Source organism: Pseudophryne corroboree, chromosome 6 (assembly GCF_028390025.1).
Source record: "Pseudophryne corroboree isolate aPseCor3 chromosome 6, aPseCor3.hap2, whole genome shotgun sequence".
NCBI lineage: Eukaryota > Metazoa > Chordata > Amphibia > Anura > Myobatrachidae > Pseudophryne > Pseudophryne corroboree.
The window spans coordinates 809,389,620-809,402,953 of NC_086449.1; positions in this window are offsets into that span (position 1 = coordinate 809,389,620).

A 13,334-nucleotide genomic window follows, 5' to 3' on the forward strand; every position below is an offset into this window, starting at 1 on the left:
CGCACAGCAAAGGTCCTCTCCACGAAGGGAACTAGACGCTATGCGTCTAGTTTCTCTTCGTGGAGAGGACCTTTTGCTGTGCGGTGCGCGATGACGTCATCGCGCACCGCTCAGCATTCAAGCGGCGCTTTCAATGTACAGGGGGCGTGACTCACCACGCCCCCTGTATTAGGCCATGCCCCTTTCCTGCCCGGGGCGCTCTGCGCCCTTGAACCGGCCCTGAGTAAGAGGTACCACTTATTGAGATATATAAACAGTGCTACAGGGAAATTGACTACTATCCAAGGGAGTGGCTAAGTAGGCCTGAGAGGCCTTGTATTCTAACCAAGGGAGCCAAGTAGACTTGAATTCACCAGACTTGCCTATCGATGAGAGGAACAAATCTTCCATTCCCATAAAGTAGTCCAGTCTAGCGAACCATGCACGACGGGTCGGGGGGAGGTGGGACCTCCACATGGTCGGGATCACAGCACGTGCTGCGTTACCTAAGTGACGCAATAATGAGTGTTTGTATTGGGACACTGGAATATTGGAGTGGTTAATAAGCCAAAATGCAGGGTCAGAGGGGATCTGAATCTTAAGAATGGCCTGGGAAATGAGCAAAACCTCCCGCCTAAATGGTTGGATCAGAGAGCAAGTCCACCAAATATGTAAGAGGGAGCCAGTTGTGGAAGAGCAACGCCAGCAGTGAGCTGGCGAGGAGGGGTACATGGCATGAAGGAGGGAAGGATGTCTATACCATCTTGTCACAACTTTGTATTGAGTCTCCCGGATTTGAACACAAACAGAGCTCAGGTGAGTTTTTAAGAAATTTTTTTTCCCAGTCTCTAGGCTACAGGTTCTCAAACTCGGTCCTCAGGACCCCACACGGTGCATGTTTTGCAGGTCTCCTCACAGAATCACAAGTGAAATAATTAGCTCCACCTGTGGACCTTTTAAAATGTGTCAGTGAGTAATTAATACACCTGTGCACTTGCTGGGTTACCTGCAAAACATGCACTGTGTGGGGTCCTGAGGACCGAGTTTGAGAACCCCTGCTCTAGGCGATAGAGAGATGCCCAAGTCTCTCTCCCAGGCCACTACAAAGGGCAGGGTATCGACGGGATGGGAAAATGGCAGACAATTTTATATAGCGTGGAAACAGTGTGGGTCGGGTCAAGGGTAGCAACGCAAAGCTTCTCAAAGAGGGTCAACTCCCTGGCAGCGCTGCGAAATCTAGCGTCAGTTGTCAAGAAATGCCTTATTTGTAGGAACTTCCAAAAGTCCTGTTGGGGGATGTCCCACCTTGCTCTCAAGTCTTCAAATTGTTTGACTCCAGTCGCCGACACCATCTGGCCGACCCTGAACAATCCTGTAATAGCCCAGCGTGAAAAGTGGGCGGGGTTAAGACCCGCAGCAAAATCAGGGTTGGCCAGAAAAGATGTCAAGGGGCCGAATTTAGATGAAATGTAAGGAAGGCCTCGTAGTGTTTTCCAGGCGGCCAGCGTGGGGGTAATAGTGGGATGGGGGAGGAGTAACCTAGGGAAGAAGGGGAGCCAAGGTAATATTTCTGGGAATTGCTGCGCGTACAGACCCTCCAGTACCACCCATTGTTTGAGCTCGCGACTTCTCGTCCAATCTATAATTCTACATAGAAGAACGGCATGGTAATAATGTTTTATATCAGGAAGTTTGAGGCCGCCATTCTCGATTGATTTAGTCAGTTGGGAGCGTTTCAATCTAGGTCTCCTCTGTTGCCAGATAAATTGCTGGATCAATCGCGAGATAGATTGGAACCAGGACTCTGGGATGCGTATCGGGAGGGCCTGCATTACATACAATAATTTGGGAAGAGTGTTCATCTTAACTATATTTATCCTCCCAAACCAGGACAGATATTTCATATTCCATCTAGAATAGTCATTCCGAATCCTATGCAAAAGGGGCGAATAATTTAACAGGAACAATTGGGACTCGCTGGCCGATAGATTAACACCGAGGTATGTTATGTGAGAGGATTGCCATGAGAAGGGGAAAGAGCGTTTAAGGTTCACTACGGACTCTGCAGGGGTGGAAATATTAAGAGCGCTAGATTTAGAGTAATTAATTTTAAAGTTGGAAAGTTGCCCATAGAGGTCGAGTTCTTTCATTAGGTGTGGCAAGGAGTCAGTGGGGTGGGATACTATGGCTAAAAGGTCGTCGGCAAACAGTGCTAATTTGTACTCTCCATCTCCCACGGCAAAACCCTTGATGTCATGATTAGCTCGTATAGCCCTAGCCAGCGCTTCAATACAGAGCACAAAGATCAGCGGAGATAAAGGACAGCCTTGCCTAGTGCCGTTACTTATGGTGAATGAATCAGATAGGGTGCCATTTACGCGAACCTTTGCAGTCGGAGAGTCATAGAGGGCAAGTATCCAAGTAAGTGCGTTGGGCCTAGGCCTATGTGCTCCAAAATTGATTTCATAAATTTCCAACTGACCCTATCAAATGCCTTTTCGGCATCAGTAGAGAGTAGAATAGTGGGAGTAGAACTATGGGAAGCTAAGTGGATAAGATTAAGTATTTTGGTGGTATTGTCTTTAGCCTCTCGGCCCATGACAAACCTAACTTGGTCATTGTGAACTAAGAGAGGGGTCAGCGTCTTTAATCTATTGGCCAGAATCTTCGCGTAAATCTTAAGATCCACATTCAGGAGGGAAATGGGCCTATAGCTGGAGCAAACCGAAGGGTCTTTGCCCTGTTTCGGTATCACCGAAACATGTGCCTCCAGAGAGTCACGGGAAAAATGAGAGCCGGAGGAAATTGAGTTAAATGCTCTAAGGAGTAAGGGGATCAATCTATCTTTAAACATCTTGTAGTATGCAAACTGTGAAACCGTCAGGGCCAGGGCTTTTCCCCGACGGCATAGAGGAGATAGCCTGATCTAGTTCTTGGTCAGTGAAAGGGGCTTCCAGTAAGTTAAGTGACGAGGGCGGGAGCACAGGATAATCTATGGTCCGCAGATAGTCCCTTATTTTTTGGAGTGAAAGGTGGGGGTCTACATCGGAGGGGGCGCTCTCTAGGTTGTAAAGCAAGGCGTAAAACCGTGCAAAGCAAGCGCCAATCTCAGGCGATTTAAATTTGGGGATTCCAGTGGCATCTTTCACAGAGCTAATAAACGAATCCGAGTGTTGAGCACGTATAGCCTGAGCTAGGCTCGGCCAGGTTTATTGCCCCACTGATAGTATTTCCTTTTACATTTACGTATAGAGAGAATTATATTGTCAGACAGGAGTTTATTCAGTTGTGTGCGGGCTTCCATCAATTCTACGAGGGTCCTATCCGACAATGATGCCTTGTGAGAGGTCTCGAGGGATTGAATCCTAAGTAGAAGACCTGAGATCAGAGATTGCCTCTGTTTCTTTTTAAAGGTGCCTAGCTGGATCAGCTTGCCCCGGAGTACACACTTATGTGCTTCCCACACAGTGAGGTGGGAGACATCGCCGGTGACATTCGTGGCAATATAGTAATCTATAGCCTTAGCCAAAGAATCTTTACAGAGTGCGTCGTAGAGAAGAGACTCATTGAGTCTCCAGGTCCACTGTCTATGTGGACCGTGAGGGAGATCCAAAGTCAATGACACCGGAGCGTGGTCTGACCAGGTGATAGAGCCAATAGTGGCATCCATGAGAAGCGGGAGGTGTCTATGGCTAAGGAACAAGTAATCAATATGGGAATAAACCCGGTGGGGGTGTGAGTAAAAGGAGTAGTCACGCCCCGAGGGGTTGAGGGTCCTCCAGGAGTCGGCTAGTTGTTGTGTATGAAGCAAGCGTTTGACCTGGCGATATTTAGATGCAACAAATCTAGAGGTTTGGGATGATGTGTCAGCATGGGGGTCTAATGTCCAATTGAAGTCCCCACCTAAAACAGTAATACCGTGGGATAGAGAGTCTAATCTCGGGAGATGGGAATTGAAAAAAGATAATTTGGCCTGGTTTGGAGCATACATTACTGCAAAAGTGAACGAGTGCTCAAAGAGTTTACAGGTCAAGAGAAGGAGCCTACCTGGCACTACCCTATGTGTAGATACGTCAGAAATGCGTAAGTCCTTGGAGAAAATGATAGCCACTCCCTTGGATTTGCTACCTGGGGTGTTGCTGTAGTATGCTGTAGGGAATAGCGGCTAGTAAGAGAGGGATTACGAATTCCAACTTTAAAATGGGTCTCCTGTATTAACGCAACATCAGCCCTTTCCGACTTCAGTAGACGCAAAAGGCTAGATCTCTTCTCCGGCGTGTTGAGACTGCGCGCATTAAGGGACAATACTTTAATCTTCCCCAGGGAGCTCATGGTGGAGTGAAATAGAGCGAATTTCCATAAACCTGAAAGTGGAGGGAGAGAAAGGGGGGAGAAAGAAGAGCAGACATGGAAAAAGAGACAGAGAGAAAGGTAATACAACAACAATGTAAGAACATCAGAAAAAGACCCGCAGGAGAGAGACTAAACCAAATTACTTTTAGTCTCCATACCGGCATTGAGCCAAAGGCGGGTTCAATGGGGGAACGGGAGCGAACCGCATCAGGAACCATGGTGAAAAATATGCCCGAAACTGACACAAAAAGGGAGGAAGAAGTCCCGTAATATGCGGACTAGACGGAGGGCAGCAGGGGCTGCAGAATAATCCACAACATCCACCACCATCCGGCCAGCCCAAGCCAAAAAAAAATAAAAATAAAAGTTAGCAAGTTAGTAACAACATCCATCAGCAATCAGGGATTCATCAAACAGCATATGCAAGAACTCTTGTAGAAGAAGAAATACCCTTCAACACAGAGGGAACAGTAGGAGTTCTTTGATAACAGCAAAGACAACAACACCAAGCAAAAGAGTCCTCATATCAAAGCAGACTTGGAGGGGGAGGCGGTCGACTGGATTCTCTTCTTGGTGCCTCGAACCTCATGCCATGGTTGTAGGCTAGGGGCCCTTTTAGGGAGAGGGATATCAGGGAGAGGGAACTCCCAATATGGAATGTCTATCGGAGGAAGACTTAATGAAGAGCAGAACGAGGGGAGGTCTGCATGGGAGGACAGATTGAACCATTTTCCAGAGGAACAGGCCTGGAGGTTAAAAGGGAAACCCCATCGGTACCGCAGCTGGCGCTTCCGCAATTCGTCTGTCAGGGGTTTCAATGATTTCCGTTGTTGGAGCGTATGCCAGGAAAGATCTTGATAGAGGCTAATTTCGGAGCCATTGAACTCAATTTTATCCAGTTGACGGGCTTTGGACATAATATCCTCTTTCTGGGAGAAATAATGTAGCGGGCAAATGACGTCTCAGGGCCTGTCGGTGGTAAGGCCTCTTGGTCTGAGGGCTCTGTGGGCTATGTCAAAAGTGATAATGTCGTCTGAATCTTTATTCAGGAGTTCGTTAAATATCTTGGTCAGGGCATCCACTAACCCAGACTGCGGAACGTCCTCCGGGAGACCGTGGATGCGGATATTGTTCCGTCTGCCTCTGTTGTCTATATCCGTCATTCTAGACTGTAAGGCACGAAGTTCCTTGGATTGAGCAAGGATGGAGTCGCTCAACAAGGACATACAGGAGACATTAGCCTCTTGGTCTTCCTCCAAAGTCACCAAGCGAACAGACAGGTGTGAGATTTCGCTTTTAATGGAGGCGAGCTCATTCCTAATGGTGTCTTGAAGATCTTGCTTAGTAGGGAGGGACCTCGTGAAGGTCAGGATTTCTCGGAGGTCGCGGCCGCCCGCCATTACAGGATCTGCCATGTCGTCAGCCGAATTCGACATTGAGGAAGCAGAAGGAGACGTCGGGGGACAGGGTGAGGAACGGCTCTCCATCTGTGGGGATGTCGTTGGATGAAGGAAAGGTCTCAGGTCTGCCTGAGATCTCGTGATTTTCTGAGATTGAGTGGTGTTGTTGCTCCGTCTAGAGGATTTCGAGGTACACCCCATACTCCGGGGGGTCAGCAAGGATGATGTTTGCAATAAGCTCAAGATGTGTCAGAATCAATAAGATACACAGAACAGCATGGCTCCCTAGGGGCGGTCACTCCCCGCAGCCTGGTCTCAGGTGGCCATCAGGTGGCTTCAAGCAGCATAATGGAGGCGTGGAGCAGCAATGCTGACAGCTCGTGGCAAAGCTACGGGGAGCACCAGGGGGGTGGAGGGGCATCAATTAGTGAAGAGGTGCAATGAGGGAGGCAGAGGCCATCTATAGGGGGGGGGGGGAGGGATCCGGAGCAGGCACCCCGAGTTGGAGTCACTGGGCAGGGAGGAGAATTACGTAGCACTCCCAAGAGGCCTCCCGGCCTATCACAAGGCGAGCTGCAAGGACTGCAGTAAATCCCGCCTGTGCGTTCATGGGTGAGGCCGTTACAGTGCCCGATATAAGCTGGGTCGAGTGCAACCGTGGGCCACGGCTGATAGGCCTCTATAAGGGCGGTCCTCGTCCCAGGGGGCCAGGAGGAGAGTCCCCAGGGTGCGTTGGGGATAGTGGGGCGTCAGGAGGAGAGTCCCAGAACACGGGGCCGCAGCCCTAAATCACGGCCGAACTGAGAGCCGCCGGGTGCTCGGCGGCACGTCTGCGGCAGGCAATGTATCTATCTGGCAGGAGGTCGTAAGGGGGGAGGGGAGGGGAGAATGGCTCTTGTAATCTGGGGTGGTGGGTGAAGCTCACCTGACCACCGAGGGGAGCCGCCGTCTGATCACCGCCGCCTCCTCTTCCGGCACCCGCGATTAAAGATGGACGCCGCCCGGACCACGGAGCTCCCGGCCCGGCTCCAGCCGGGTCTCTCGTCCTTCCCTCCGCTCGTACAGCGCCCACGACGTAGACGCAGCAAGTCCGTGGCAGGGCAAGGTGCAGGCACGCCAGTCAGAGCGCACCGCGCGGCGGGGGGGGGGGGACATCCACAAATTGAGGTCCCGGCTTGTGGGCAGCGAGTAGACCGGCTCCCCGACTCCGCAGCAACAACTCGCCACCAGATGCAGTGACCACCCACTCAGAACTGGGCACAGGACACAAAATCAGGTGAGAAGGGGCTAGTTATAACGGAGGAATCTTCCTTCAGCTTGGGAGCTCGTAAAGGGTGCTGCCAGTTAGATCAGCCTCCAGGCCACGCCCCGAGGGGGTCAAAATTAATACTGCAGCGTGCGGCGATATATGGGGCAGCGGCATAGAAAGAAAAATAACTGCTGCAAGGTGCTTTAATAAAGTCTTAAAGGACATTTAGTGGGGGCCATGTTTAATAATTATGGTGCCAGGCTGGGGTAATGGATGGGTCCTCCACCTCCCCCCCCCCAGTAAAGTACATAGGGGAAGGTTGTTTATTAAAGAACTAGCTCACCCTGCTGCACTGCCTGGATAGTGCATAGATTAATATAGTAGAGAGATCGTTAGGTAACAGCTCCCTCTGCTGGTGTATAATATATATACAGTATATGAGGATCTCGTGAAAAGTAACCAAAATTTACAATTTATATTTTCAAGGGACTTCTGTTTCAAAGATCCTGCAGAAAATACACGGAAGCAAGCGGATACCAACTCTAACATCGTAGCTGATTTACAGTTGGGGTGTGAGGATTGCGAGTCGGCTGGTGGGTTTTTTTTTTTTTTTTTTTTAATTAACGTAAAGATATTTTGGCCTGCTCCTTTTATATACAAAAAGGACAGGTAATTCCAGCCGGATCCAATACCTTCGCTTCCGTCATCTCCCAGTCTTTCTCTTCCTAGTTTAAAGGGTGAAAGCGCTGCGTGCTACCCTGGTAAAGGGCTTAAGAACAACATGTCTAAGGCAACCAAGACCTCCAAGACCTGTTATGTTTGTACGATATGTAACAAGAAGAGCACGCGGGTTGGCAGCTCCGGGGTGTGCGACTCCTGCTTAGACAAGGACGCTCCACCTGGGAGCAGTGCTCTGGCTAGGGCATGGGAAGACAACCTTGCTAATAGAATCTCCAAGGAGATGGCAGAATCGCGCAAGCAGCAATCGGAATGGGCTGCGGGATTCTCAAAGACGATGGAGGAATTTCTCATCAAGTTAACGCCGCCCGCACACGCAGAAACGAGTGTGCGCAGAGTGTTAAAAGAACTCTTCCTATTATACCAGAATCAGAGGAGGAAGAGGGTTTTCTTCTTGATACGGAGGAAGGTGAGTTAATTGAACCTAACCTAGACGACGACTTTCCAGAAGAGGACTCGGCAATCTCAGGTCTGGACTCCTTAATTGACGCGGTAAAGGAGATCCTAAGCTTTAATGACGAGGAAATTCGGGAGCCGGAAGATTTCTATTTGTTCGAATCCCAAAAGACGCGTTCAGCAGTGTTTCCCATTCCTAAATCCCTCCAATCTCAGATGGAGGAGGCTTGGAAACAACCTGACAAACGGTTTCAATTTCCAAAACGGATTCAGGTAACTTACCCCCTACCTAAGGGTGTAATGGACAAGTGGGAGTCTCCGCCGGTAGTGGATGCTTCATTAGGAAGGTTGTCAAAGAAGACAATCTTACCAATTCCTAACGTAACTACTTAAAGGATGCGTCAGACCGTAAAGTTGACACTGCGTTAAAGTCAATTTTTGTAGCAGCTGGTGCAGCGCAGAGACCTGCGATCATCTGTGCTTGGGTCAACAAGGCCATGGGTGCATGGTCCGGGCGTATTGTACAAGCTATTGAGGAGGAAAATAGTTTAGAAGAGATTACCCAACTGGCGGAACACATTCGAGAATCTGCTTCATACTTGTGTCAAGCTTCTAAGGATATTAGCAGAATAGCATCGCGCATATCCGCATCGGCCATATCGGCTAGGAGGATTTTATGGCTCAGAGAATGGCAAGGAGACTCTGACACCAAAAAGGCGGTAGAATCCATCTCCTTTGGGGGTGAAATGCTGTTCGGACCAGAATTGGACAAGTGGATTTCGCAGGCTATAGCGAGCGGGGAAGTCCACTTTTCTGCCTACTCCTTATACGAGAACCGCTCCACAAACTAGGAGAGGTTATTCGGGACCAGCGTTTACTTCATTTAGATCACAGTCCTTTTGAGCCCGAGGAAGGGGTTTCGGTACACAAGCACGTGGGGGCAGAGGTAGAGGCCGCTCACAGGCAGCAACCAGAAAGCAGGATAAACCTGCTGACAAGACCGTGGCATGACGGCCTCCCAGCTCACCTGGGGTCCCCCTTGGTGGGCGGCCGACTGGAAGGTTTTCAGGATATCTGGGCCAAAACCTCACTAGAACTTTGGGTGAACAACTTAATCTCTCAGGGATACAAACTGGAATTTCAACAGAGGCTCACAGTCAGTTTTTTACAACAGGATTGCCTCAGTGCCCTCAAAAAGCAAGGGCACTACGGGAAGCAATTCTAAAATTGCTATAGGCAGAGGTCATTATTCTGTTTCCCGCTTCTCAGAGAGGAACGGGGTTCTATTCCAATCTTTTTGTCGTGCCAAAGCCAGACGGGACGGTCAGACCAATACTCAATTTAAAAGTTTTCAACCAGTTTTTAAGGGTCTACAAATTCAAGATGGAATCAATTCAATCGGTCATTGCAGGCTTAGAACAGGGCGAGTTCATGGTATCCATGGACATAAAAGATGCATATCTGCATATTCCAATCTGGACTCCTCACCATGCTTACTTAAGGTTCGCACTGCTGGCGGATCACTACCAATTCCGGGCCTTGCCGTTCGGTCTACCATCAGCCCCAAGAATCTTCACAAAGATCATGGCAATCATGGTTGCAGGACTGAGACTGTTGGGGGTCACGATTATACCTTATCTGGACGATTTACTGATCAAGGCACCATCTCAGAAGGATGTTCAGACATCCCATCAATTTCTAATTCAACATGGATGGATTGTCAATTTCCAAAAGTCCAACCTCATACCGACTCAACGGATTCAATTCCTCGGTCTCATCTTGGACACGGTACTATTACGTGTGTTCCTACCAGAGAACAAGGTCCAGGACCTACAGAGATTAGTGGCTCAGGTACTGAGGACTCAAACTGTTTCTCTGCACCTCTGTGTGCAACTTCTCGGGAAGATAGTGGCGTCGTTCGAAGCTCTCCAGTACAGCAGACTTCATTCCCGACCATTCAAAATAAACCTCATTGCTCAGGGAGCAGGCTCACACTGGCTTCTCCATCGGAGAATCAGACTTCAACCGCAAGTACGGGTCTCCTTGATATGGTGGTCGATACACAAGAACCTTGCAGCCGGCAAGAAATTCGGCATTTGGTATTGGAGGATCCTGACAACGGACGCCAGTCTCAGAGGTTGGGGAGCCGTCCTAGAGGACCATCAGTTTCAAGGACGGTGGACGTTACAGGAGAGAAAACTACCCATAAATATCTTCGAACTAAGAGCAGTTTACAATGCGCTTCTCTTGGCAGAAGACCTAGTCATGAATCAACACATCAGGATTCAGTCGGACAATGTCACGACAACGGCTTACATAAACCGTCAAGGAGGAACAAAGAGCAGGGTGGCGTTAAAGGAAGCCACAAAGATCTTGTGGGCAGAAAGACGAAACATCATCCTCTCAGCAGTGTTCATTCCAGGTGTGGAGAACTGGGAAGCAGATTACCTCAGTCGCCAGGACATGCATCCGGGAGAGTGGTGCCTACATCCACGGATTTTCGACATGGTTGTGAGGAGATGGGGTCTGCCTCAGGTGGACCTAATGGCGTCTCGGCAAAACCATCAGCTGCCCAGATATGTGTCAAGGACTCGAGATCCAGCAGCAGAAGGAGTGGACGCATTAACGCTTCCTTGGTGTTACAGGAGGGTTTACATATTTCCACCATTCCCACTCATACCCAGGGTTCTGAAAAGGGTAAAGCGGGAACGAGTGTGGGCAATTCTAATCGCACCAGATTGGCCCCGCAGGAGTTGGTACTCAGACCTGCGGGGGTTACTTGCAGAAGATCCTTGGAGGTTACCTCAGAGAGAGGACCTGCTATCTCAGGGACCGTTCCTACACCCCGACCTGAACAGGCTGCGTTTGATGGCGTGGCTATTGAAACCCGGATCTTAAGAAACAGAGGGATTCCACGAACGGCCATTCCTACAATGATTGCCGCTAGGAAGCCGGTCACAGCCAGGCACTACTACAGGATTTGGAGACGGTACATGGCTTGGTGTCAGGAACGGGGATGGAATTCAACGAACTTCCACTTATCTCGACTTCTACTTTTCTTCAGGCCGGTCTAGAGGGAGGGCTCAGACTGGGCTCTTAGGCGGCTAGCATCCTTGCCAGAGATTCAAACCTTTTTACAGGGGGTTCTGAGGATTCAACCCCCTTTTTCGTCCTCCCACGGCACCATGGGACTTAAATTTGGTGTTAGAATATTTGAAGTCACCGACTTTTGAGCCGTTGACAAGAACAGACCTGAAATATCTCTCTTGGAAGGTCACGTTATTACTTGCCTTGGCTTCGGCTAGGCGGGTTTCTGAGTTGGGAGCCTTATCCTGTAAGAGTCCTTTTTTGTTTTTTCATCAGGATAGGGCGGAACTCCGTACAAGAGCAGACTTCCTTCCGAAGGTGGTTTTGGGGTTTCACGTAAACCAGCCAATAGTGGTCCCATCTTTCCAGGGTCTCACAGATGAGGACGTGTCATTGGATGTTGTCCGAGCTTTACGGGTATACGTACAGGTTACGTCGTCCTACAGAAAGTCGGACCATTTGTTTGTTCTTTATGATGGGCCAAAGAAGGGTTGGCCAGCATCTAAGCAGTCTTTGTCTAGATGGATTAGACTTGCCATTCGGCAAGCTTATGTTTCCTGTGGCAAACAGGTTCCGGTTCAGACGGGTGCTCATACTACCCGATCAGTGGGTGCCTCGTGGGCTGCTGCCAGGGGTGCTTCCACTACTCAACTTTTCAGAGCGGCGACGTGGTCTTCAGCCCACACGTTCGCAAAATTTTACAAGTTTGATACTTTTGCGTCCGGAGACTCTAAGTTCGGACGTTTAGTTTTGCAGGCCACCGACAGCACTCCCTCCCTGGGGGAAAACTTTGGGACGTCCCCTACTGTATAGGACTCCAGTGTCCCCTAGTGGATGAAAGAGAAAAGAGGATTTTGGTACTTACCGATAAATTAATTTCTCTGAATCCTCTAGGGGACACTGGACGCCCGCCTCGGTGCTGTCAACCTGCTGTGTTCAAAGTTCTTGTTTTAAACAGTTCGTACAAACAGCGTTAGTTATTCGGTTAAGAGTTCTGTTTGATATGTTGTACGGTTCGGTTCCTCGCCATGTGCTATAGTGTCATGTCCTATTCTCTCAGTCAAATTTTTCAAACTGAGGGAGGAGGGATTTGAAGGGGGAGGAGCCGGCTGTGCAGACAATGCTAATTTTAGATTGTGCCACACCTCCGGTTGCAGGCTTCACACCCCTACTGTATAGGACTCCAGTGTCCCCTAGAGGATTCAGAGAAATGGATTTATCGGTAAGTACCAAAATCCTCTTTTTTCAGTTAAGGGGGAGCTGTATCAAGTCTTGGTAGACTTGGGTCTCCACTTGGTTGTAGAAATTGCCCAAAGGAACCGATCAGCTTCTGTCATTTCAAAGACCATGCAAGATATATGATAGCAGCCGGCCAGTTTGTATTGGGCAACTTCACTTTATCTCTCTCCAAGGCTTGATACATCTACCCCAAGGAAGCACACAATAGTGCAATATATTCAACAACAAAAAAAAAAGTGCTTGTGCCTTGCAAGCCAATGTTATGAACATACCAAAATATAATGTATTTAGGGCTTATCTGTTACTATCTTTGGGCCCAGAGAGTTCATATGAAGACGGTAGGACAGAGGTCATCGTATAGTATAGTTTGTTAAAAAACAAAAACAAATTCATGCACGATAAAAAGAATAATAAAGTACTGGGGGGGGGGGCACTGTTGAGGATGATCCATTTGAAGTCTGCATGGTAGGATGGAAAATGCCAAGCATTCTCCAAACCAATAAAAGCAAAGAACATTCCCACACGTTTCATCTGTGTGCAAGAATTCACCAGGGAGATCGTCATCAATCTATACTGAGCAGAATACTGTGTGTAGCAACAAGTAGTGTACAATTGGTTCTGTATCTACTCACAATGCTAAGGAAAGTCTTGCACTACATAGAACTTCTATGAGGACATCTACTTCCATTTAATAAGCTGAAACTGACCCATAGGTGGTCATTCCGAGTTGATCGCAGCCAGCACCTTTTTGCTGCTGCTGCGATCATCTAGCCCCCGCCTATGGGGGAAGTGTATTTTAGCTTAGCAGGGCTGCGATCACTTGTGCATCCCTGATAAGCTAAGAGAATTTCAAGCAGAACAAGACTAGCGCTGGACATACTTACCCTGTGCGA